The 23881-nt window shown below is 40.8% G+C and overlaps 1 protein-coding gene across 3 annotated transcripts in view; it reads left to right on the top strand.

Moving 5' to 3' along the window:
* Window positions 1-23881, top strand: part of UNC5D (unc-5 netrin receptor D) — a gene marked incomplete at its 3' end in the record, with an annotated part of 590911 nt that overhangs the window by 414858 nt on the left and 152172 nt on the right. The window lies entirely within an intron of this gene.

The following is a 23881-nucleotide window of genomic DNA, read 5'->3' on the forward strand; positions in this document are numbered from 1 at the left end:
TATATGTTAATCCAAACTCCTAATTTATCCCTTCCCCTCACCTTTCCCCTTTGGTAACCATAAGTTTGTTTTTTAAGCTGTGGGTCTGTTTCTGTTTTGTAAATAAGTTCATTTGTATCAAGGATACATTCTTTTGACTTAGGCTGGGTTTCCCGAACCTCAGCACTATTGATTTTTTTTTTTTTTTTTTTTTTTGCGGTACGCGGGCCTCTCACGGTTGTGGCCTCTCCCGTTGTGGAGCACAGGCTCCGGACGCGCAGGCTCAGCGGCCATGGCTCACGGGCCCAGCCTCTCCGCCCCATGTGGGATCTTCCCGGACCAGGGCACGAACCCGTGTCCCCTGCATCGGCAGGCGGACTCTCAACCACTGCGCCACCAGGGAAGCCCCCAGCACTATTGGTATTTGCAGCCCAGTGATGTTTTTCAGCAGGGAGAGTTGTAGGAAGGTTAGGAGCATCCCTGGGCTCCACCCACTCAATGTCAGTAGAACCCCCTCCCACCTCAGTTGAGCCAATCAGAAATGATTCCAGATGTTGACAAATGTCTCCCCTTAATTGGTGGGCAACATTGCCCCAGGATAACCATTGATTTAGGTAAAGACGTATACAGAGACTGCCCCATAGACAGGTGACACCACAGAATCCTTCCCTGGCTCTCGCATTCCCAGTGAGGGAATTACACTGCCAAGGAAAGTGCCTCAAGGTGTGGAGATTCCCATCGGCTCCCGGAGTAGGATATCCTTTCCTCCTGTTCTCAGGAGGGCTTTGTGTATCTTGCCCATCCAAACGTTTTGGAGACCCCCGCTGCACTCCTGCTAACTCAGCAAGGAACCCCAGTACCACTGAAAATAACCCTGGCCACCATCCTGTGTGTTTACTCTTGACAGTCGACAAATCACAAGTCATTTTCACAGACTCTATTCCCTAGTGGGAGCAGTTCTACATGTCTGCCTGAGGTCTGTTCCTGTAGTCATTCTGATTTCCTATGGGGAAAGCTCTAATAAATCTTCTCCCATTCAACTGATAAGGAAGAAATGTTTGAAACATAGAAGGTTAGATTATAATATGGTCATGCCCAAGCATATCAAATAATGAATTGCTTAGTTTTGTAAGTAAAGGTCCAATAACTAGTTTTTTAACATGGTTCCTAATTTGTAGCACTCTTTGTTTTTATGTGAAGTCCGTAAACAGAATTGTACTCTGAAGGAGTTTACCTGTTTCGTCTTATTTGTTGTAATCACACATTTTCTATAAGATTGAATCACAGACGTATTCTAGCTCAACTCGGGTTCAGTCGTCACAACAAACATTGTTTTATTTAGATGTCATGTGGAGGTCAAGTTTCCCAGGTACATAGAATAAATGAGTTTGTATGTAGTTTTGCCTCACCTTTCGTCTAAAATCCCCAAAGCACTTTGTGGAATAGCCTTTTTATCTTTATAATACATCTGTAAAATTGAGAGGGAGCCGGTGATACTGAGCCCATTTTATAGATGAATGTGACCAATGGGATTAGGGTTTCCACTTCCATAGTCCTCTCTAATTGGTCTGGGGCAGTCTAGGATTGGGCAGTACCAGTATATTAAACTCTGATGACGAAATAAACACACACAGATCCTATCTTAACAGGAGAATTCAGCTTACTCTGTTGGCACTGGTGTATCTTGATGCTAATTGGAGTTTTTCACAGGTTTCAATCAAAAGGGTGCGGGGAAATGGTGTGCTCTATTTCCCTGGAGAGAGCTTCTTCACTCTTGCCTGGTAATGAGGATGCTATTGAGAGACACTCACCCTCTGATATTATTCAAGAGCTGCTTTTTGAACTGGGGTTTACTGGCCCTACTCTTTATGCCTCATGCACCAACCAACCAACGTACAAAATGGTGGATGAAGTCCCTTCATTATGTTTCTGATTTGGGACCAGCTGTCACTCATGGTCTTTGCCGTCTAGTGTGTCTCTGAGACAGTGTTCTCTAGGTCTTGAGATGGATGGGAAGGAAAAAATGAAAAAGCCTGTGGTACATCCTTGAACAGACTCTTTCCTTCATATATTTTTATTCCAAGAACTACATGTGTACCAATGTGAGGTTTTGCAAACTTTGTTCATCTTTAAGAAAAGGTAGTTATTTGCTTTTTTATCCATAACAGTGAAAGAAGATATTTCACCTACACTTCCTGCACATATTTTTGTTGTAAGACCAAATGCTTGTTCTATAGCATTTAAGCCATAAGGTAGAGTAGCTTAAATGGTAGTTCTTTGAGAAAGATGCTAATGGGAATCAGCTAATATAGGTACAGTGTGCATGAGAACACCAGTTTAGGTACAGAAAGAATGCCCTCAGTAAGGATTCAATGCCAGCAAATGGTATCCAGTACATAATAAATACTCAATTTGACTAAATGAATGACAACTACAAAGATGGACTATATCCTCTGTATTATTTTTTAACATCTTTATTGCAGTGTAATTGCTTTACTATGTTGTCTTAGTTCCTGCTGTATTACAAAGTGAATCAGCTACACGTATACATATATCCCCATATCTCTTCCCTCTTGCGTCTCCCTCCCACCCTCCCTATCCCACCCCTCTAGGTGGACACAGAGCACCGAGCTGGTCTCCCTGTGCTATGCGGCTGCTTCCCACTAGCTATCTGTTTTACATTTGGTAGTGTATATATGTCCATGCCACTGTCTCACTTTGTCCCAGCTTACCCTTGCCCCTCCCCGTGTCTTCAAGTCCATTCTCTATGTCTGCGTCTTTATTCCTGTCCTGCCCCTAGGTTCATCAGAACCTTTTTTTTTTTTCAAATTCCATATATATGTGTTAACATACAGTATTTGTCTTTCTCTTTCTGACTTACTTCACTCTGTATGACAGACTCTAGGTCTAGCCACCTCACTACAAATAACTCAATTTCGTTTCCTTTTATGGCTGAGTAATATTCCATTGTACATATGTGCCACATCTTCTTGATCCATTCATTTGTCAGTGGACACTTAGGTTGCTTCCATGCAGTGGCTATTGTAAATACAGCTGCAATGAACATTGTGGTACATTTCTCGTTTTGAATTATGGTTTTCTCAGGGTATATGCCCAGTGGTAGGATTGCTGGGTCGTATGGTAGTTCTATTTTTAGTTTTTTAAGGAAGCTCCATACTGTTCTCCAGAGTGGCTGTATCAATTTACATTCCCACCAGCAGTGCAAGAGGGTTCCCTTTTCTCCACACCATCTCCAGCATTTATTGTTTGTAGATTTTTTTTGATGATGGCCATTCTGACCGGTGTGAGATGATACCTCATTGTAGTTTTGAGTTGCATTTCTCTAATGATTAATGATGTTCAGCATCCTTTCATGTGTTTGTTGGCAGCCTGTATATCTTCTTTGGAGAAATGTCTATTTAGGTCTTCTGCGCATATTTAGATTGGGTTGTTTGTTTTTTTGATATTGAGTTACATGAGCTGCTTGTATATTTTGGAGATTAATCCTTTGTCAGTTGCTTCGTTTGGGAATATTTTCTCCCATTCTGAGGGTTGTCTTCTTGTCTTCTTTATGGTTTCCTTTGCTGTGCAAAAGCTTTTACGTTTCATTAGGTCCCATTTGTTTATTTTTGTTTCCATTTCTCTAGGAGATGGGTCAAAAAGGATCTTGCTGTGATTTATGTCATATAGTGTTTCTGCCTATGTTTTCCTCTCAGAGGTTTATAGTGTCCGGCCTTACATTTAGGTCTTTAATTCATTTGGAGTTTATTTTTGTGTATGGTGTTAGGGAGTGTTCTAATTTCATTCTTTTACATGTAGCTGTCCAGTTTTCCCAGCACCACTTATTAAAGAGGCTGTCTTTTCTCCATTGTATATTCCTGCCTCCTTTATCAAAGAGAAGGTGACCATATGTGCATGGGTTTATATCTGGGCTTTCTATCCTGTTCCATTGGTCTATATTTCTATTTTTTATGCCAGTACCATACTGCCTTGATTACTGTAGCTTTGTAGTATAGTTGGAGGTCCAGAAGCCTGATTCCTCCAGTTCCATTTTTCTTTCTCAAGATTTATTGCGCTATTCAGGGTCTTTTGTGTTTCCATACAAATTGTGAAATTTTCTGTTCTAGTTCTGTGAAAAATGCCATTGGTAGTTTGATAGGGATTGCCCTGAATCTGTAAATTGCATTGGGTGGTATGGTCATTTTCACAATATTGATTCTTCCAATCCAAGAACATGGTATATCTGTCCATCTGTTTGAATCATCTTTAATTTCTTTCATCAGTGTCTTACAGTTTTCTGCATACAGGTCTTTTGTCTCCTTCGGTAGGTTTATTCCTAGGTATTTTATTCCGTTTGTTGCAGTGGTAAATGGGAGTGTTTCCTTAATTTCTCTTTCAGATTTTTCATCATTAGCGTATAGGAATGCAAGAGATTTCTGTGCATTAATTTTGTATCCTGCTACTTTACCAGATTCATTGATTAGTCCTAGTAGTTTTCTGGTAGCATCTTTAGGATTCTCTATGTATAGTATCATGTCATCGGCAAACAGTGACAGTTTTACTTTTTTTCCAATATGGATTCCTTTTATTTCTTTTTCTTCTCTGACTGCTGTGGCTAAAACTTTCAAAACTATGTTGAATAATAGTGGTGAGAGTGGGCAACCTTGTCTTGTTCCTGATCTTAGTCGAAATGGTTTCAGTTTGTCACCATTGAGAATGATGTTGGCTGTGGGTTTGTCATATATGGCCTTTATTATGTTGAAGTAAGTTCCCACTATGCCTACTTTCTGCAGGATTTTTATCATAAATGGGTGTTGAATTTTGTCACAAGCTTTTTCTGCATCTATTGAGATGATCATATAGTTTTTCTCCTTCAGTTTGTTAGTATACTGTATCACATTGATTCATTTGTGTATATTGAAAGATCCTTGCTTTCCTGGGATTAACCCCACTTGATCATGGTGTATGATCAATTTAATTTGCTGTTGGATTCTGTCTGCTAGTATTTTGTTGAGGATTTTTGCATCTACATTCATCAGTGATATTGGACTGTAGTTTTCTTTTTTTGCGCCATCTCTGTCTGGTTTTGTTATTAGGGTGATGGTGGCCTCATAGAATGAGTTTGGGAGTGCTCCTCCCTCTGCTATATTTTGGAAGAATTTGAGAAGGATAGGTGTTAGCTCTTCTCTAAATGTCTGATAGAATTCGCCTGTGAATCCATCTCGTCTAGGGCTTTTGTTTGTTGAAAGGTTTTTATTCACAGTTTCAATTTCAATCCTTGTGATTGGTCTGTTTATATTTTCTATTTTCCTGCTTCAGTCTCGAAAAGTTGCACTTTTCTAAAAATTTGTCCATTTATTCCAGGTAGTCCATTTTATTCGCATATAGTTGCTTGTAGTAATGTCTCATGCTCCTTTGTATTTCTCTAGTGTCACTTGTTTCTTCTTCTTTTTTCATTTCGAATTCTTTTGATTTGAGTCTTCTCCCTTTTTATCTTGATGACTCTGGCTAATGGTTTATCAATTTTGTTTATTTTCTGAAAGAACCATCTTTTCATTTTATTGATCTTTGCTATTGTTTCCTTCATTTATTTCTTATCTCACATGATTGCTTTCCTTCTGCTTATGCTGGGGTTTGTTTGTACTTCTTTCTCTAATTGCTTTAGGTGTAAGGTTAGGTTGTTTATTTGAAGTGTTTCTTGTTTCTTGAGGTAGGATTGTGTTGCTATAAACTTCCCTCTTAGAATTGCTTTTGCTGCATCCCATAGGTTTTGGGTCATCGTGTTTTCATGGTCATTTTTTTCTAGGTATTTTTTGATTTCCTCTTTGATTTCTTCCGTGATCTCTTGGTTATTTAGTAGCATACTGTTTAGCATCCATGTGTTTTGTATTTTTTTTAAAAGGTTTGTCCTGTAATTGATATCTAGTGTCATAGCACTGTGATCAGAAAAGATACTTGATATGATTTCAGTTTTCTTAAATTTACCAAGGCTTAATCTGTGACCCAAGATATGATCTATCCTGGAGAATGTTCCATGAGCACTTGAGAAGAAGTGTATTCTCTTTTTTTGGATGGAATGTCCTATAAATATCAATTAAGTCCATCTTGTTTGATGTGTCATTTAAGGCTTGTGTTTCCTTATTTATTTTCATTTTGCATGATCTGTCCACTGGTGAAAGTGGGGTGTCAAAGTCCCCTACTTTTATTGTGTTACTGTCGATTTCCCCTTTTATGGCTGCTAGCATTTGCTTTATGTATTGAGGTGCTCCTATGCTGGGTGCATAAATATTTACAACTGTTTTATCTTCTTCTTGGATCGATCCCATGATCATTTTGTAGTGTCCTTCTTTGTCTCTTGGAATAGTCTTTATTTTAAAGTCTATTTTGTCTGATATGGGAATTGCTTTCTTTTGATTTCCATTTGCAAGGAATATCTTTTTCCATCCCCTCACTTTCAGTCTGTATGTGTCCCAAGGTCTGAAGTGGGTCTCTTGTAGACAGCATATATATGGGTCTTGTTTTTGTATCCATTCAGCCAGTCTGTGTCTTTTGGTTGGAGCATTTAATCCATTTACATTTAAGGTAATTATCGATATGTATGTTCCTATTATCATTTTCTTAATTATTTTGGGTTTGTTATTGTAGGTCTTTTCCTTCTCTTGTGTTTCCTGCCTAGAGAAGTTCCTTTAGCATTTGTTGTAAAGCTGGTTTGGTGGTGCTGGCTTCTCTTAGCTTTTCCTTGTCTGTAAAGGTTTTAATTTTTCTGTCAAATCTGAATGAGATCCCTACTGGGTAGAGTAATCTTGGTTGTAGGTTTTTCCCTTTCATCACTTTAAATATGTCCTCTCACTCCCTTCTGGCTTGCAGAGTTTCTGCTGAAAGTTCCGCTGTTAACCTCATGGGGATCCCCTTCTATGTTATTTGTTGCTTTTCCCTTGCTGCTTTTAATATTTTTTCTTTGTATTTAGTTTTTGATAGTTGGATTAATATGTGTTTTGGCATGTTTCTCCTTGGATTTATCTTCTGTGGGACTCTGCGCTTCCTGGACTTGATTATTTGCTTCCCCATATTAGGGAAGTTTCCAACTGTAATCTCTTCAAATATTTTCTCTGATCCTTTCTTTTTCTCTTCTTCTTCTGGGACCCCTATAATTCAACTGGTGGTTCATTGAATGTTGTCCCAGAGGTTCTGAGAGTGTCCTCAGTTCTTTTCATTCTTTTTTCTTTATTCTGCTCTGCAGTAGTTATTTCCCTTATTTTATTTTCCAGGTCACTTATCCGTTCTTCTGCCTCAGTTATTTTGCTATTGATTCCTTCTAGAGAATTTTTAATTTCATTTATTGTGTTGTTCATTTTCTGTTTTCTCTTTAGTTCTTCTAGGTCCTTGTTAAACTATTTTTTTGTATTTCCTCCATACTATTTCCAAGATTTTGGATCATCTTTACTATAATTACTCTGAATTCTTTTTCTGGTAGACTGCCTATTTCCTCCTCATGTTTTTGGTCTGGTGGGTTTTTACCTTGCTCCTTCATCGGCTGCATATTTCTCTGTCTTCTCACTTTGCTTAACTTACTGTGTTTGGGGTCTCCTTTTTGCAGGCTGCAGGTTCGTAGTTCCCGTTGTTTTTGATGTCTACCCCCAGTGGTTAGGTTGATTCACTGGCTTGTGTAGGCTTCCTGGTGGAGGGGACTGGTGCCTGTGTACTGGTGGGTGGGACTGGATCTTGTCTTTCTGGTGGGCAGGTCCACGTCCGGTGGTGTGTTTTGGGGTGTCTGTGAAATCAGTATGATTTTAGGCAGCCTCTCTGCTAATGGGTGGGGTTGTGTTCCTGTCTTGCTAGTTGTTTGGCATGGGGCATCCAGCACTGGAGCTTGCTGGCCCTTGCTTGGAGCTGGGTCTTAGCTTTGAGACAGAGATCTTTGGGAGAGCTCTCGTCAATTGATTTTACGTGGGGCCGGAAGTCTCTGGTGGACCCATGTCCTGACATTGGCTCTCACATCCCAGCGGCTCAGGCCTGAGCCTTGGCCCTAGCACCAAGACCCTGTCAGCCCCATGGCACAAAAGAAAAGGGAGGAGAAAAAAAAAAAGAAAGTAACATAAAACCAAATAAAGTTATTAAAGTAAATTAAATTATTAAAATAAGAAAATTAAAAAGTAATTAAAAGAAAAAGAGGAGAACACCCAAACCAGTAAACACATCCACCAATGATAGTGCTAAGAGCTATACTTAAAAAAACCCAGAAAAGCCTGATAGAAACCTCTGACAAGTGGTAAAAGCAAGCCTGTACAGAGAAGATCACACAGAGAAGCACACACGCACCCATTCACAAAAAGAGGAAACGGAAAAAAATATATATATATACATCAAACAAAAGGAAGAGAGCAATCAAATCAGTAAACAAATCTACCAGTGATAATAAGCTCTAAACACTAAAGTAAGATACACATAAAACCAGAAACAAATTAGATGCAGACAGCAAACCCCAAGTCTACAGGTGCTCCCAAAGTCCACTGCCTCAATTTTGGGATGATTTGTTGTCTTTTCAGGTATTCCAGAGATGCAGGGTACATCACGTTGATTGTGGACATTTAATCCGCTGCTCTTGAGTCTGCATGGAGAAATATCCCTTTCTCTTCTTTGTTCGCACAGCTCCTGGGGTTCAGCTTTGGATTTGGCCCCGCCTCTGCGTGTAGGTCGCCTGAGGGCGCCTGTTCCCCGCCCAGACAGGTCGGGGTTGAAGTAGCAGCTGATTTAGGGGGCTCTGGCTCACTCAGGCCCGGGGTAGGGAGGCGTACGGATGCGGGTTGAGCCTGCAGCGGCAGAGGCCAACATGACGTTGCACCAGCCTGAGGCGCTCCGTGTGTTCTCCCGCGGAAGTTGTCCCTGGATCCCAGGGCCTTGGCGGTGGCAGGCGGCACAGGTCAGGCATGTTTTTAAATCTGTAATCTACTAAACAGAAAATGCACAATAGGTCAGAATTTAGAAAAAATGCCAGTTAAGGTGACAAGTCTGAAAACATCTGAGCTTCCAGAAATTTTAGATTTTGGAAGACAGTTATTTGGAATGAGCAGAATTTTTAGTTTCAACTTTGACTGCTGTATCCTTCTAGGGCCTCTTTCTCCAGGTAGGTCTGTGATAATGGAAGATGCCTAACTAAGGTCTTTAGCACCACGCCTTCTTACTCATGTAGAGTGGCTCAGGACAGCTTTATGTAATCCTCTAAAGATCAAAGTCCAGAATCTGAATTTAAGCTACTCAGTCCATAGAGCAAAAGCAGTTTGACCTCATATTAATTTCCAGTTACTTTCTTGTGGGCACATGAACTCTTAAAGGGTTATATGCTTTTACTCCACAGCCCTGAGGGCAGACATCATAATTAGATCAGAATATAAAAATTAAAAGCCAGGGGCTGAATGAATCCTCGATTTTGTGTACCTGAGGAACTTTGAGAGCTGGAAAATATTTGGCCTAGCTTGGGTTTAACCTCATTACATACAAAATAGGAATTAAAGTATAAGTGAGAACTGGGCTTGTATAATTGCTATAGGACTATTTTCAATTTCTTTAATTTTTTTGAATTTTATGAATTCTATGTGATATCTTAAATATTTTTCAAGAGAAAGTGCACTGGGGCTTCCGTGGTGGCGCAGTGGTTGAGAGTCCGCCTGCCGATGCAGGGGACACGGGTTTGTGCCCCGGTCCGGGAAGATCCCACATGCCGCGGAGCGGCTGCGCCCGTGAGCCATGGCCGCTGAGCCTGCGCGTCCGGAGCCTGTGCTCCGCAACGGGAGAGGCCACAACAGTGAGAGGCCTGTGTACCGCAAAAAAAAAAAAAAAGAAGAAAGTGCACCATGTGCGTAGTTTTAGAAGTCAAAAGATTTTATATGACTTAAATGAAAAAGACTAATTTCCCTCCCCAACTCCTCCCTACTTTTGAGTTTAACTTGTAGGATTTATATCAGTAGGTAAAATTAATGTGCTTTTCTGGGTATTAGTTGGATTTTAGATTATAGTACTTGTTTCTCGCTACTGAGGAGGAGGATTTAGTATCATACTATGCCTCAGCAACACGTTTCTCAATCACCTGCCTACCGGTGTAATAAATATATTACGCATTTGATTAAATTAATATTCAAGGTTTACAGTATTGGAAATATTTAGCACTGTTTGCACTTAAGTTACTTAATTTGCTGTGATTACTTTTCTTTCCTGATGCTTTCTTCCCCCTGGAGTTAATAATTCCATTCATTTTTGATGCAGGCAATTTTTCTTCCAAATTCAGTTCCAGAAGAAACGTAAACCTCTCAATAGGTACAAATGAATTACGTTATGTAAGGATTCAGAACGAGTCTCCCCTAAATGTGGCACTTTTGTAAGAGGATTATTTTGGGCTAAAGGCAGTGAAGATCCTGTGGGTTCAAGAGAAACTACAGGCTGTCCCTTAATTACCTAGAAGAATTTAAAGTTGGGATTTTTCTCCAAGAAAGACTTATTACCAGAGATAGATTTTATCTAAGTGGCTCCACCTCTGTGGTAGGGCAGATATCTAATTACCATACATCTGCTGTTCTTCTTACTGTCCTGTGAACGATCCTTCTGTCCTTGGAAGCCCCAGGCCCCTAGTCCATTCCTTAGCTCAGAATGGCATACAGACTTCATTTTACCCTTCTGTCTTTGAACCTCTCATGTATGTGGGATTCCCAGACTTACACAATGAAATTTTATTTTCTCCTGTTAATCTGTCTCATGTCAATTTCATTCTTTGACCAGCCAGAAGAATCTAGAAGGGTGGAGGGAAGTTTTCTTCCTTCCTGACAGTAACCTACAGTTCCATTTTCTTCTTTGAGACATTCTTTCTGGATCTCCCTATCCCTAAGTTCTAGTCAGGGCTATACTTGCCTCAGGGCCTGCTGCACAGACGATTTCCTGAGTCATGGTGTTTGGATTTCATTCACTGTAATTCTCAGAATTCGATTTACCTCTCTCTTATACTGGATCCAGTACGTGTTTGAAAATTTTTTATTTCCCCTTATACTTGAAGTTTGCTTTGGGTACACAATTCAACGTGGGAAGGGCATATTTATCATGATACCTACAGCATCTTTCCTGAATCTGACCTATAGGAGACTTAACAAATGTTAGTAGGAAAAATGGAATAAACCAGAGGAGGTATAACTCATATACCCTCTATTGCTTTTATCTTGTCTTAACGAAAATACATTTCCATATTAAGAGTGCTCATTTCACAAACTCACAGACATAGAGAACAGGCTTGTGGCTGCCGAAAGGAGGGTGGTGGGGAAGGGATGGATTGGGACTTTGGGATTAACAGATGCAAACTATAATATATAGAATGGATAAACAACAAGGTCCTACTGTATAGCACAGGGAACTATATTCAATACCCTGGGATAAATTATAATGGAAAAGAATATGAAAGAGAATGTGTATATATGTATAACTGAATCACTTTGCTGTACAGCAGAAATTAACAAAACATTGTAAATCAACTATACTTCAATAAAATAATTTAAAAAAAAAGATTGTTCATTTCAGTACTCTTACCTCCTCATGGTACTGTGACTGAGGCTAGTCTCAGGATACATTACATTAAGTTTTCATCCTTTCCTTATTAGAGGACAGAGAACAAACTGTAAAAAAAATAAAGATAGGGACCTTCAAGAAGGCGGAGGAGTAAGATGTGGAGATCATCTTCCTCCATCACATCACAAATACAGCTACATGTGGAACAACTCCTACAGAACACCTACTGAACACTGGCAGAAGACCTCAGACTTTGCAAAAGGCAAGAAAATCCCCACATACCTGGGTAGGGCAAAAGAAAATAAAACAGAGACAAAAGAATAGGGACAGGACCTGCACCTCTGGGAGGGAGCTGTGAAGGAGGAAAAGTTTCCACACACTAGGAAACCCCTTCACTGGCGGAGATCGGGGGTGGGCAGGGGGAAAGCTTCGGAGCCACAGAGGAGAGCACAGCAACAGGAGTGCGGAGGGCAAAGCGGAGAGATTCCCACACAGAGGATCGGTGCCGACCTGCACCCACCAGCCTGAGAGGCTTTGCTCACCCGCCGGGGCGGGAGGGGGCTGGGAGCTGAGGCTTGGGCTTCAGAGGTCAGGACCCAGGGAGAGGACTGGGGTCGGCTGTGTGAACACAGCCTGAAGGGAGCTAGTGCACCACAGCTAGCCACGAGGAAGTCCGGGAAGAAGTCTGGACCTGCCTAAGAGGCAGGAGACCAGTGTTTCAGGGTGCATGAGGAAAGAGGAATCAGAGCACCACCTAAACAAGCTCCAGAAGCGGGTGTGAGCCATGGCTATCAGCTTGGACCCCAGAGACGGGTATGAAATGCTAATGCTGATGCTGCAGCCACCAAGAATCCTGTGTGCAAGCACAGGTCTCTATCCACACCTCCCCCCGCAGGAGCCTGTGCAGCCCGCCACTGCCAGGGTCCATGATCCAGGGACAACTTCCCCTGGAGAACACATGGTGCGCCTCGGGCTGGTGTAACATCATGCTGGCCTCTGCCACTGCAGGCTCGCCCCGCACTCCAAGTATAACTACCATGCCCCTCCCTCCCCCCAGCCTGAGTGAGCAGGAGCGCCCTAATCAGTCACTGCTTTAAACCTGTCCTGTCTCGGTGGGAACAGATGCCTGAGGGTGACCTCCACACAGTGGCAGGGTCAAAACCAAAGCTGAACCCAGGAGCTGTGGGAACAAACAATAGAAAGGGAAATTTCTCCCAGCAGCCTGAGGAGCAGCGGATTAAATCCCCACAATCAACATGAGGTACGCTGCATTGTGGAATACCTGAAGAGACAACGAATCCACCCACAGTTGAGCTGGTGGACTTTGGGAGCACCTGTACACTTGGGGTTTCCTCCCTGTGACTGACTTGTTTCTGATTTTTATATTATCTTAGTATAGTTTTTAGCACTTGTTATCATCAATGGATTTGTTCCTTGGTTTGGTTGCTCTCTTCTTTTTTTTAATTACTATCTAATTTTTTTATTTTAATAATTTAAACTTTTTTGTATTAATTGTTTTATTTCTTGTACTTATATATATATTTATTTTTAATTATTATTTTTCATTCTTTTTTTCTTCCTTTTCTTCTGAGCTGTGTGGCTGATAGGGTCTTGTGCTCCGGCCTGGTGTCAGGTCTGAGCCTCTGAGGTGGCAGAGCCGAGTTCAGGACACTGGTCCACCAGAGACCTCCAGGCCCCATGTAATATCAATCGGCGAGAGCTCTCCCAGAGATCAAAGCTAAGACCCAGCACCAAGCAACAGCCAACGAGCTCCAGTGCTGGACGCCCCATGCCAAACAGCTAGCAAGACAGGAACACAACCCCACCCCTTAGCAGAGAGGCTGCCTAAAATCATACTAATTTCACAGACACCCCAAAACACACCACTGGACGTGGACCTGCCCACCAGAAAGACAAGATCCAGCCCCACCCACCAGTACACAGGCACCAATCCCCTCCACCAGGAAGTCTACACAAGCCACTGAATCAACCTAACCCACTGGGGGTAAACACCAAAAACAACGGGAGCTACGAACCTGCAACCTGCAAAAAAAGGAGACCCCGAACACAGTAAGTTAAGCAAAGTGAGAAGACAGAGAAATATGCAGCCGATGAAGGAGCAAGGTAAAAACCCACCAGACCAAACAAATGAAGAGGAAATAGGCATTCTACCAGAAAAAGAATTCAGAATAATGATAATAAAGATGATCCAAAATCTTGGAAATAGTATGGAGGAAATACAAAAAAAAAGTTTAACAAGGACCTAGAACTAAAGAGCAAACAGAAAATGATGAACGACACAATAAATGAAAATTAAAAATTCTCTAGAAGGAATCAATAGCAAAATAACTGAGGCAGAAGGACAGATAAGTGACCTGGAAAATAAAATAAGGGAAATAACTACTGCAGAGCAGAATAAAGAAAAAAGAATGAAAAGAACTGAGGACAGTCTCAGAGACCTCTGGGACAACATTAAATGAACCACCAGTTGAATTATAGGGGTCCCAGAAGAAGAAGAGAAAAAGAAAGGATCAGAGAAAATATTTGAAGAGATTACAGTTGGAAACTTCCCTAATATGGGGAAGCAAATAATCAAGTCCAGGAAGCACAGAGTCCCATACAGGATAAATCCAAGGAGAAACACGCCAAAACACATATTAATCCAACTATCAAAAACTAAATACAAAGAAAAAATATTAAAAGCAGCAAGAGAAAAGCAACAAATAACATAGAAGGGAATCCCCATGAGGTTAACAGCGGAACTTTCAGCAGAAACTCTGCAAGCCAGAAGGGAGTGAGAGGACATATTTAAAGTGATGAAAGGGAAAAACCTACAACCAAGATTACTCTACCCAGTAGGGATCTCATTCAGATTGGACAGAGAAATTAAAACCTTTACAGACGAGGAAAGCTAAGAGAAGTCAGCACCACCAAACCAGCTTTACAACAAATGCTAAAGGAACTTCTCTAGGCAGGAACTCAAGAGAAGGAAAAGACCTACAATAACAAACCCAAAATAATTAAGAAAATGATAATAGGAACATACATATCGATAATTACCTTAAATGTAAATGGATTAAATGCTCCAGCCAAAAGACATAGACTGGCTGAATGGATACAGAAACAAGACCCATATATATGCTGTCTACAAGAGACCCACTTCAGACCTTGGGACACATACAGACTGAAAGTGAGGGGATGGAAAAAGATATTCCTTGCAAATGGAAATCAAAAGAAAGCAATTCCCATATCAGACAAAATAGACTTTAAAATAAAGACTATTCCAAGAGACAAAGAAGGACACTACAAAATGATCATGGGATCGATCCAAGAAGAAGATAAAACAGTTGTAAATATTTATGCACCCAGCATAGGAGCACCTCAATACATAAAGCAAATGCTAGCAGCCATAAAAGGGGAAATCGACAGTAACACAATAAAAGTAGGGGACGTTAACACCCCACTTTGACCAATGGACAGATCATGCAAAATGAAAATAAATAAGGAAACACAAACCTTAAATGACACATCAGGGCTTCCCTGGTGGCGCAGTGGTTGAGAGTCTGCCTGCCAATGCAGGGGACACGGGTTCGTGCCCCGGTCCGGGAGGATCCCACATGCCGCAGAGCGGCTGGGCCCGTGAGCCATGGTTGCTGAGCCTGCGCGTCCGGAGCCTGTGATCCGCAATGGGAGCGGCCACAACAGTGAGAGGCCCGCGTACCCGTCCCAGGAAAACTTGAAGAGGGACCCACTGTCACACATGGAGAATCCCCAAAGCCATACTTAGAAGGAAAAAAAATAATAATGACACATCAAACAAGATGGATTTAATATTTATAGGACATTCCATCCAAAAACAACAGAATACACTTCGTTCTCAAGTTCTCATGGAACATTCTCCAGGATAGGTCGTATCTTGGGTCTGAAATCATGTCTTAGTAAATTTAAGAAAACTGAAATCATATGAAGTATCTTTTCCGACCACAGCACTATGAGACTAGATATCAATTACAGGAAAACAACTGTAAAATAGATACAAACACATGGAGGCTAAACAATACGCTACTAAATATCCAAGAGATCACTGAAGAAATCTAAGAGGAAATCAAAAAATACCTAGAAAAAAATGACCATGAAAACACGATGACCCAAAACCTATGGGATGCAGCAAAAGCAGTTTTAAGAGGGAAGTTTATAGCAATACAATCCTACCTCAAGAAACAAGAAAAATCTCAAATAAACAACCTAACCTTACACCTAAAGCAGTTAGAGGAAGAAGAACAAAAAAACGCCGAAGTCAGCAGAAGGAACGAAATCATAAAGATCAGATCAGAAATAAATGAAAAACAAATGAAGAAAACAATAGCAAAGATCAATAAAACTAAAAGATGGTTCCTTCAGAAGATAAACAAAATTGATAAACCATTAGCCAGAGTCATCAAGAAAATAAGGGAGAAGACAATTCAATAGAATTAGAAATGAAAAAGGAGAAGTAACAACTGACACTGCAGAAATACAGAGGATCATAAGAGATTACTACAAGCAACTATATGCCAAAAGTGGACAACCTGGCAAAAATGGACATATTCTTAGAAAAGCGCAACCTTCTGAGACTGAATCAGGAAGAAACAGAAAATATATACAGACCAGTCACGAGCACTGAAATTGAAACTGTGATTAAAAATCTTCCAACAAACGAAAGCCCAGGACCACATGCCTTCACAAGTGAACTCTATCAAACATTTAGAGAAGTTCTAATACCTATCCGTCTCAAACTCTTCCAAAATATAGCAGAGGGAGGAACACTCCCAAACTCATTCTACGAGGCCACCATCACCGTGATAACAAGACCAGACAAAGATACTACAAAAAATGAAAACTACAGTCAAATATCACTGATGAACATAGATGCAAAAATCCTCGACAGACTACTAGCAAACACAATCCAACAGCACACTGAAAGGACCATGTACCATGATCAAGTGGGGTTTATCCCAGGAATGCAAGGATTCTTCAATATACGCATATCAATCAATGTGTTACACCATATTAACAAGTTGAAGGATAAAAACCATATAATCATCTCAATAGATGCAGCAAAAGCTTTTGACAAAATTCAACACCCACTTATTATAAAAACTCTCCAGAAAATAGGCATAGTGAGAACTTACCTCAACATAATAAAGGCCATATATGACAAACCCACAGCCAACATCATTCTCAATGGTGAAAAACTGAAACCATTTCCACTAAGATCAGGAAGAAGACAAGGTTGCCCACTCTCACCACTATTATTCAACATAGTTTTGAAAGTTTTAGCCACAGCAATCAGAGAAGAAAAAGAAATAAAAGGAATCCAAATTGGAAAAGAAGAAATAAAACTGTCACTGTTTTCCGATGACGTGATACTATATATAGAGTATCCTAAAGATGCTACCAGAAAACTACGAGGACTAATCAATGAATTTGGTAAAGTAGCAGGATACAAAATTAAGGCACAGAAATCTCTTGCATTCCTATACATCATTTCATACAATGATGAAAAATCTGAAAGAGAACTTAAGGAAATGCTCCCATTTACCATTGCAACAAAAAGAATAAAATACCTAGGGATAAACCTACCTATGGAGACAAAAGTCCTGTATGCAGAAAACTATAAGACATTGATGAAAGAAATTAAGGATGTTACAAACAGATAGAGAGAGATACCATGTTCTTCGACTGGAAGAATCAACATTGTGCAAATGGCTATACTACCCAAAGCAATCTACAGATTCAGTGCAATCCCTATCAAACTACCAATGGCATTTTTCACAGAAGTAGAACAAAAAATTTCATAATTTGTATGGAAACACAAAGGACCCCAAATAGCCAAAGCAATCTTGAGAAAGAAAAACGGAGCTGGAGGAATCAGGCTCCCTGACTTCAGACTATACTACAACGCTACAGTAATCAAGGCAGTATGGTACTGGCACAAAAACAGAGATCAATGAAACAGGATAGAAAGCCCAAACATAAACCCATGTACATAGGGTCACCTTATCTTTGATAAAGGAGGCAAGAATATACAGTGGAGAAAAGACAGCCTCTTCAATAAGTGGTGCTGGGAAAACTGGACAGCTACATGTAAAAGAATGAAATTAGAACACTCCCTAACACCGTACACAAAAGTAAACTCCAAATGGATTAGAGACCTAAGTGTAAGAACACTCTTATGACATAAATCACAGCAAGATCCTTTTTGACCCATCTCCTAGAGAAATGGAAATAAAAACAAAAATTAACAAATGGGACCTAATGAAACTTAAAAAGCTTTTGCACAGCAAAGGAAGCCATAAACAGGATGAAAAGACAGCCCTCAGAATGGGAGAAAATATTCGCAAGCAAAGCAACTGACAAAGGATTAATCTCTAATATATACAAGCAGCTCATGCAGCTCAATATCAAGAAAATCAAACAACCCAATCCAAAAATGGGCAGAAGATCTAAATAGACATTTCTCCAAAGAAGATATACAGATTGTCAAGAAACATATGAAAGGATGCTCAACATCATTAATCATTAGAGAAATGCAAATCAAAACTACAATGCAGTATCACCTCACACCGTCAGAATGGCCATCATCAAAAAAATCTACAAACAATAAATGCTGGAGAGGGTGTGGAGAAAAGGGAACCCTCTTGCACTGTTGGTGGGAATGTAAACTGATACAGCCACTATGGAGAACAGTATGGAGGTTCCTTAAAAAACTAAAAATAGAACTATCGTATGACCCAGCAATCCCACTACGAGGCATATACCCTGAGAAAACCATAATTCAGAAAGAGTCATGTACCACAATGTTCACTGCAGCACTGTTTACGATAAACAGGACATGGAAGCAACCTTATGTGTCCATCGACAGAAGAATGGATCAAGAAGATGTGGCACATATATACAATGGAATATCACTCAGCCATGAAAAGAAGCGAAATAGAGTTATTTGTAGTGAGGTGGATGGACCTAGAGTCTGTCATACAGAGTGAAGTAAGTCAGAAAGAGAAAAACAAATACCGTATGCTAATACGTGTATATGGAATCTAAAAAAAAGGTTCTAATGAACCTAGTGGCAGGACAGGAATAAAGATGCAGATGTAGAGAATAGACTTGAGGACACGGGGAGGGGGAAGGGTAAGGTGCAACAAAGTGAGAGAATAGCAGTGACATATGTACACTACCAAATGTAAAATAGATAGCTAGTGGGGAGCATCTGCATAGCACAGGGAGATCAGCTCGGTGCTTTGTGACCATCCAGAGGGGTGGGATAGGGAGTGTGGAAGGGAGATGCCAGAAGGAGGGGATATGCGAATATATGTATCCTATAGCTGATTCAATTTGTTATATAGCATAAATTAACACACCATTGTAAAGCAATTATACTCCAATAAAGATTTAAAATATATATATATATATATGTGCCTGAGTCCCCCTGTATGAGTAAAGGAATATTTTCTATAGAATAGATGTTTTTAGAATTTTTTTTCTCTGTTAGTTGTCTTTAGTCCTTTATGCCTCTCTGACCGCCCCCGCTTTGGCTCGTTCTCTCTCTAATAATTCTTGGAACTGTAATTTTAACCACCTAGAGCATGTCTTTGTTTGGGTTTCTTTTTCCTTGTAAGGTGGCCTTTTTGAGATATGAAAGTGGATTAGATTTGGGCCCAGTCAAAGCCTGGAGCTGTAAGTTGTTTAATATAGACATTCACAAAGTATTATTGTTTAGGGTTTAGAAAGTTTCTTAACGAGAAAAGTATCTCACACTTCTAGAAAAATATATACATATATATACACACGCATACAACTGACACATGTATCTATATTAACATATATGACTAATGAGCAGAATATTTTGTATTTATCTCCTCATCTGATATGAAAGCAATGTCTACTAAGCAATATTTTATAGCTGCTAATATTTTCTAATCATGCTTTTTTTTCGGTTTTGGGCTAGCAGATTTGTGGCAATATGACATACCTTATAACTGGGGTGGTGGGCCCGGAAACAAGAGAATATAACATTTGGGAAGTCAGAGGTCACTGGGATGGTGGGCCTCATCAGATCTCTGCCAACTTTTAATTTTTGTTTTATTTTATAAACAAAGTTATTTATTTTTTTATTTATTTATGTATGGCTGCGTTGCGTATTCGTTGCTGCGTGCGGGCTTTCTGTAGTTGCGTCGAGCAGGGGCTACTCTTCATTGTGGTGTGAGGGCTTCTCATTTCGGTGGCTTCTCTTGTCGTGTAGCTCGGGCTCTAAGTGCATGGGCTTTAGTAGTTGTGGCATGTGGGCTCAGTAGTTGTGGCTTGCGGGCTCTAGAGCACAGGCTCAGTAGTTGTGGCACACGGGCTTAGTTGCTCTGAGGCATGTGCTATCTCCCTGGACCGGTGCTCGAACCCGTGTCCCCTGCATTGGCAGGCGGATTCTTAACCACTCGACACCAGGGAAGCCCTTTGCCAACTTTTTAAGTCAGTGGCTTGCAGGAGTGTAATTATGTCTCCCTTGGTGAGAACACATATAGCTTTCATTTTAAAAGATATGCTAGCCTTCATTAGAGAGTGTCATACATTATCATTTGAAATATCTTATGACAGTATAACCCATTCTGTATTATTTCATAGGTAGAAAGGAAAGGAGAAGCTAGGACTCAAATTCCTGTGTGCCATTCGCAGAGCCTGTGCAACAACAGTGCTGTTTTCAAGGCTACTTGGGAAAATTGGAATGGGACCTGTAAGGCGATAGACCTTGAAAACGGTATTATTTATCTGAAACTCTGGGCTAACAGATCTCAGCTCCAAGTGCTGTCTAAGATTTTCATAATTAAACATAAAGGGCTGGCACAGTCTCATAGGGAGCTTATTTCTGCAGGTCCTTCCTCAGATACATACGGTGGCATCATCTCACATTTTAATACCCTGATAATGCTCTCAAACACTCCAAGGCCTGTGGTCAGCAAAGAGCTGGGGCATCTCTGTGAAGCCCACTCGCACGAGTTTATATTTGCTGTCTGAGACTCTACCTTTCCCCTGACTCACTGGCCTCAGAATGACTTCTCTGGCCGAGATTCTGACCCTGCTACTCCTGGAGCTGATTTTAGCCTTGCAGAGCTACAGAAACGGCCGATCTAAGCATGATAGGCTCACATTAAAATAGCAAGCATTAACATGAGTGCTGAGGCCTTGCCTTGTTTTATGGCCGTTAAATTAAACACGTGATCTGTGGGACCCGTGTGTTACTGAAAGCAGTTTTAGAACCCAGGACCGGGGATCAAGCGATTTTTATTTTACTGTATCTTTGCTCTTTGCCCATATTTTGCTAATGGTATAGATCATACTCTTGAGTTTTCACAGTTCTATTATACAAAAGCAATAGAAACAACATGACAACAGCATTGTTTTTAGAGATTTTTCTGCCTTCTCACTTACTCCAGGTCTTTCAGTGGACGCATCTTAGTTGTCCACCTAGATTGGCACTCAGGCTTTAACCAGTAGGCTTATACTTTCCCTGATACGCCAAGGGCCCTGGCTAACAGTGTTCCTCTGGACCCCAAGTCATCAAATCCATCAGGAAAGGAGGCATATCAACAGATTGCTTTCCTAGCTGGGCTCCTGGCTAATCTCAAAGCATTTGCTAAATTTAATTAGTACATACTCTGCAGATTACTGGGAAGTACCGGTTTTTGGCACGTACAGATTTAATTTTAATGAGGTATTAAGCACCTATAAGACATCTTAATGATGAACTAAGCTCACAGAAGATACATCTTTGCATAATTACCAATGACTTTTCCCCCTATCGTTAGTTACAAGGAATTGTTGTTGTTGTTGTTGTTTTCCCCTTCTCCCGCCCCAAATCTGGTAAAATACATGTCCTTTGTTGAATTAGCGTAACACCCACTGAGTGGTTTAATATCTCAGGTTGAGGAAGACACTACAAAGTAATACTTAATGGAAGAGACTCAGTGCTTCTGGTCATGCTGCTAATTCTTGGCTATGGGAAAGTGCGAGTTTTTAGTCTCCGTAATTCAGGGTTTCTCAAGCTCAGCGCTATTGACATTTGGGGTCACATCAGTCTGTTTGTCGGGGGCTTTCCCTGTGCACAGTAGAATGTTTAATAGCACCCCTGGCTTCTGTCCAGCAGATGGCACTAGTACCTCCCCCCAGCTGAGACAGCTAACAATGTCTCCAGACATTACCAAGTCCCATGGCGGGGCTGGGGAAACAGTTACCCGTCAGTTGAGAAACAGTGCCCTAATTCTGTCCTTTTCTCCTGACTCTCCTTCATAGAGACCATATCTGTTTTCAAAGCTCTACAGTTGAGTTTTTTGAAGCAGATTGGTCCTTGCATAGCTTCAAAATCATTGAACGGCTCCTACTTGTCTAAAAACGTTTTGGAATGCTGATGGGTAAGGAAGGAGAATGGGAACGAGAACGAGGTCTGGAGAGACTGTTTTACCATTTTAATTTAGCTGCATCAGCAAAATTGAAATATGATAAGGAATAAACCCCTGGTCTTTATCAGGCTAATAATATCCTAAGACCTTCATCATTCCCCAACCTCAAACACAGCCCGTCATTTTCCTCATGGTACCTACAGGAAACAAGGGCGACCAATGAAGCTGTCCCAGGTGTTGGGCCATCTGCTACGTTTGTCACCAGTTGAAAGATCCACTCCTGCCCACAGCTTCACGATGCACATTTCAAATTAGAAACTGCAGTGCATCGTTGGAATTTGTAATCACTAACAAATCGTCACACATCCAAGCTCTGCAGGGATGAAACTGAGGTTGGTATAGCATCAGGGGTTTTGATCTCCTGATGCTTCTCTGTAAGAATAGGAAGGAAAAGTTGAGATGCAAATGGTTAATAGAGAAAGGGGCGATGGGGTTTCTCTTGGGTCTATTGAAGACAGATCTATGGCCATCCTCTGAGCATTTAGAGAAAACCCTTATTTCTCATCAGCACCTTTGATGTCAGTAACCCATCCACAGGGGGCCAAAAAATTTGTCTTCGCCATAGCTGTGTTGATTTATGCTGATTCACCATCTTCTTTCTCCCTCCTTCCATCCCCCTAGTTATTTATATGACCTTGAGAATTAAAGTTGATTATGGGCTTCAGAATGGAAAGCTTCTCAATCACCCTCAGCTCCTGGGTCCACAACCTAGAACCATTTTGAGCATTTTTAAAGCTCTCTGGGCTAATTTATCATGCTGAGAATGACTCAGTGGGTGCATGCTGTCCCCCTCACTCAGGTGGTCCACCCGGTACCAGCCTATTTCTGCCCTCGTTAATGAAGACCATCTGAGACTCTAGTTCAAGAAAGCATAGCATTTTCCCCCTTCCTGTGGAAGTTCTTCTTGGATCATCTTGAAGGGTTATGGTTAATCACATGTGTGCCTAGCTAGCAGAAATGCATGCAAACCACAAGATTCCTTGAACCCACTTGTAACATTTCTCCATCAAAACAAATATATTTAAGTGAATTCTCACTCGCTTCTAGTACTATTCCTCTTCTTTTCCGTTTGTGTAATCTAAAGGAGGTGAAATCACTCAGTCAGATGTCCTACACTGGGAATTTCCCTTGACATAGACACATGTCAAGCAGAGAGACTTGAAACAGTAACTAGTGGAATTCTGGACATGGTTTCTTTTTAGAATAGCTGATGTAAATATAATAATACCTTGGGACTCTAAACAAAGGTCTTTGGAGCTAAAAAAAGGTCCATTCCATGGATCTGTTGGAACAATTTAAGAAACCGAGCAATCAATCAGAGAGTGACTTTTGGGCAGGGTATGTACAATATCCCCTAGCTGTGTTTAATGCCTCCCACATCTAGTTTCTTGAGAGTTCTGTCCTTCTCTCTCTCACACACACACACTGCAACCTCCTCACCGCCCCAACTCTTCATTCTACACAAATCTTATTTTGCTTTCTTAATATAAATGTCTCTTGCAGGCACTTTGGAATCCTTGGACAAGCTTGCCTGAGCTAGCTACATAGAGGAATTTCCTCTTGGTGGGTGACAGAGCCCTTATATTTGAGCTTAATTTACTGTTTTGGAGGAAGCTGAAGCAGCACTTGGTCTCCCTAATTAATCAATTATTGAATCCATTGGGCATGCATAGAGTTCTGTGAAAAAGATGCGTGCATGCTGCCTGCTTGCAGTTTTAGCCTCCAGGTGACCCTTTAACAGAACAGTGAAAGAAACTGGAGGAAGAAACACATGCAAATCGTTAGATTCCTTGAACCCATGTGCAACATTTCTCCATACCAAAAAAAAAAAAAAAGGGTGAACTCTTGCTTGTTTTAGTATTCCCAGCCTT

Source organism: Leucopleurus acutus (genome assembly GCF_964270905.1).
Source record: "Leucopleurus acutus genome assembly, chromosome: 21".
NCBI lineage: Eukaryota > Metazoa > Chordata > Mammalia > Artiodactyla > Delphinidae > Leucopleurus > Leucopleurus acutus.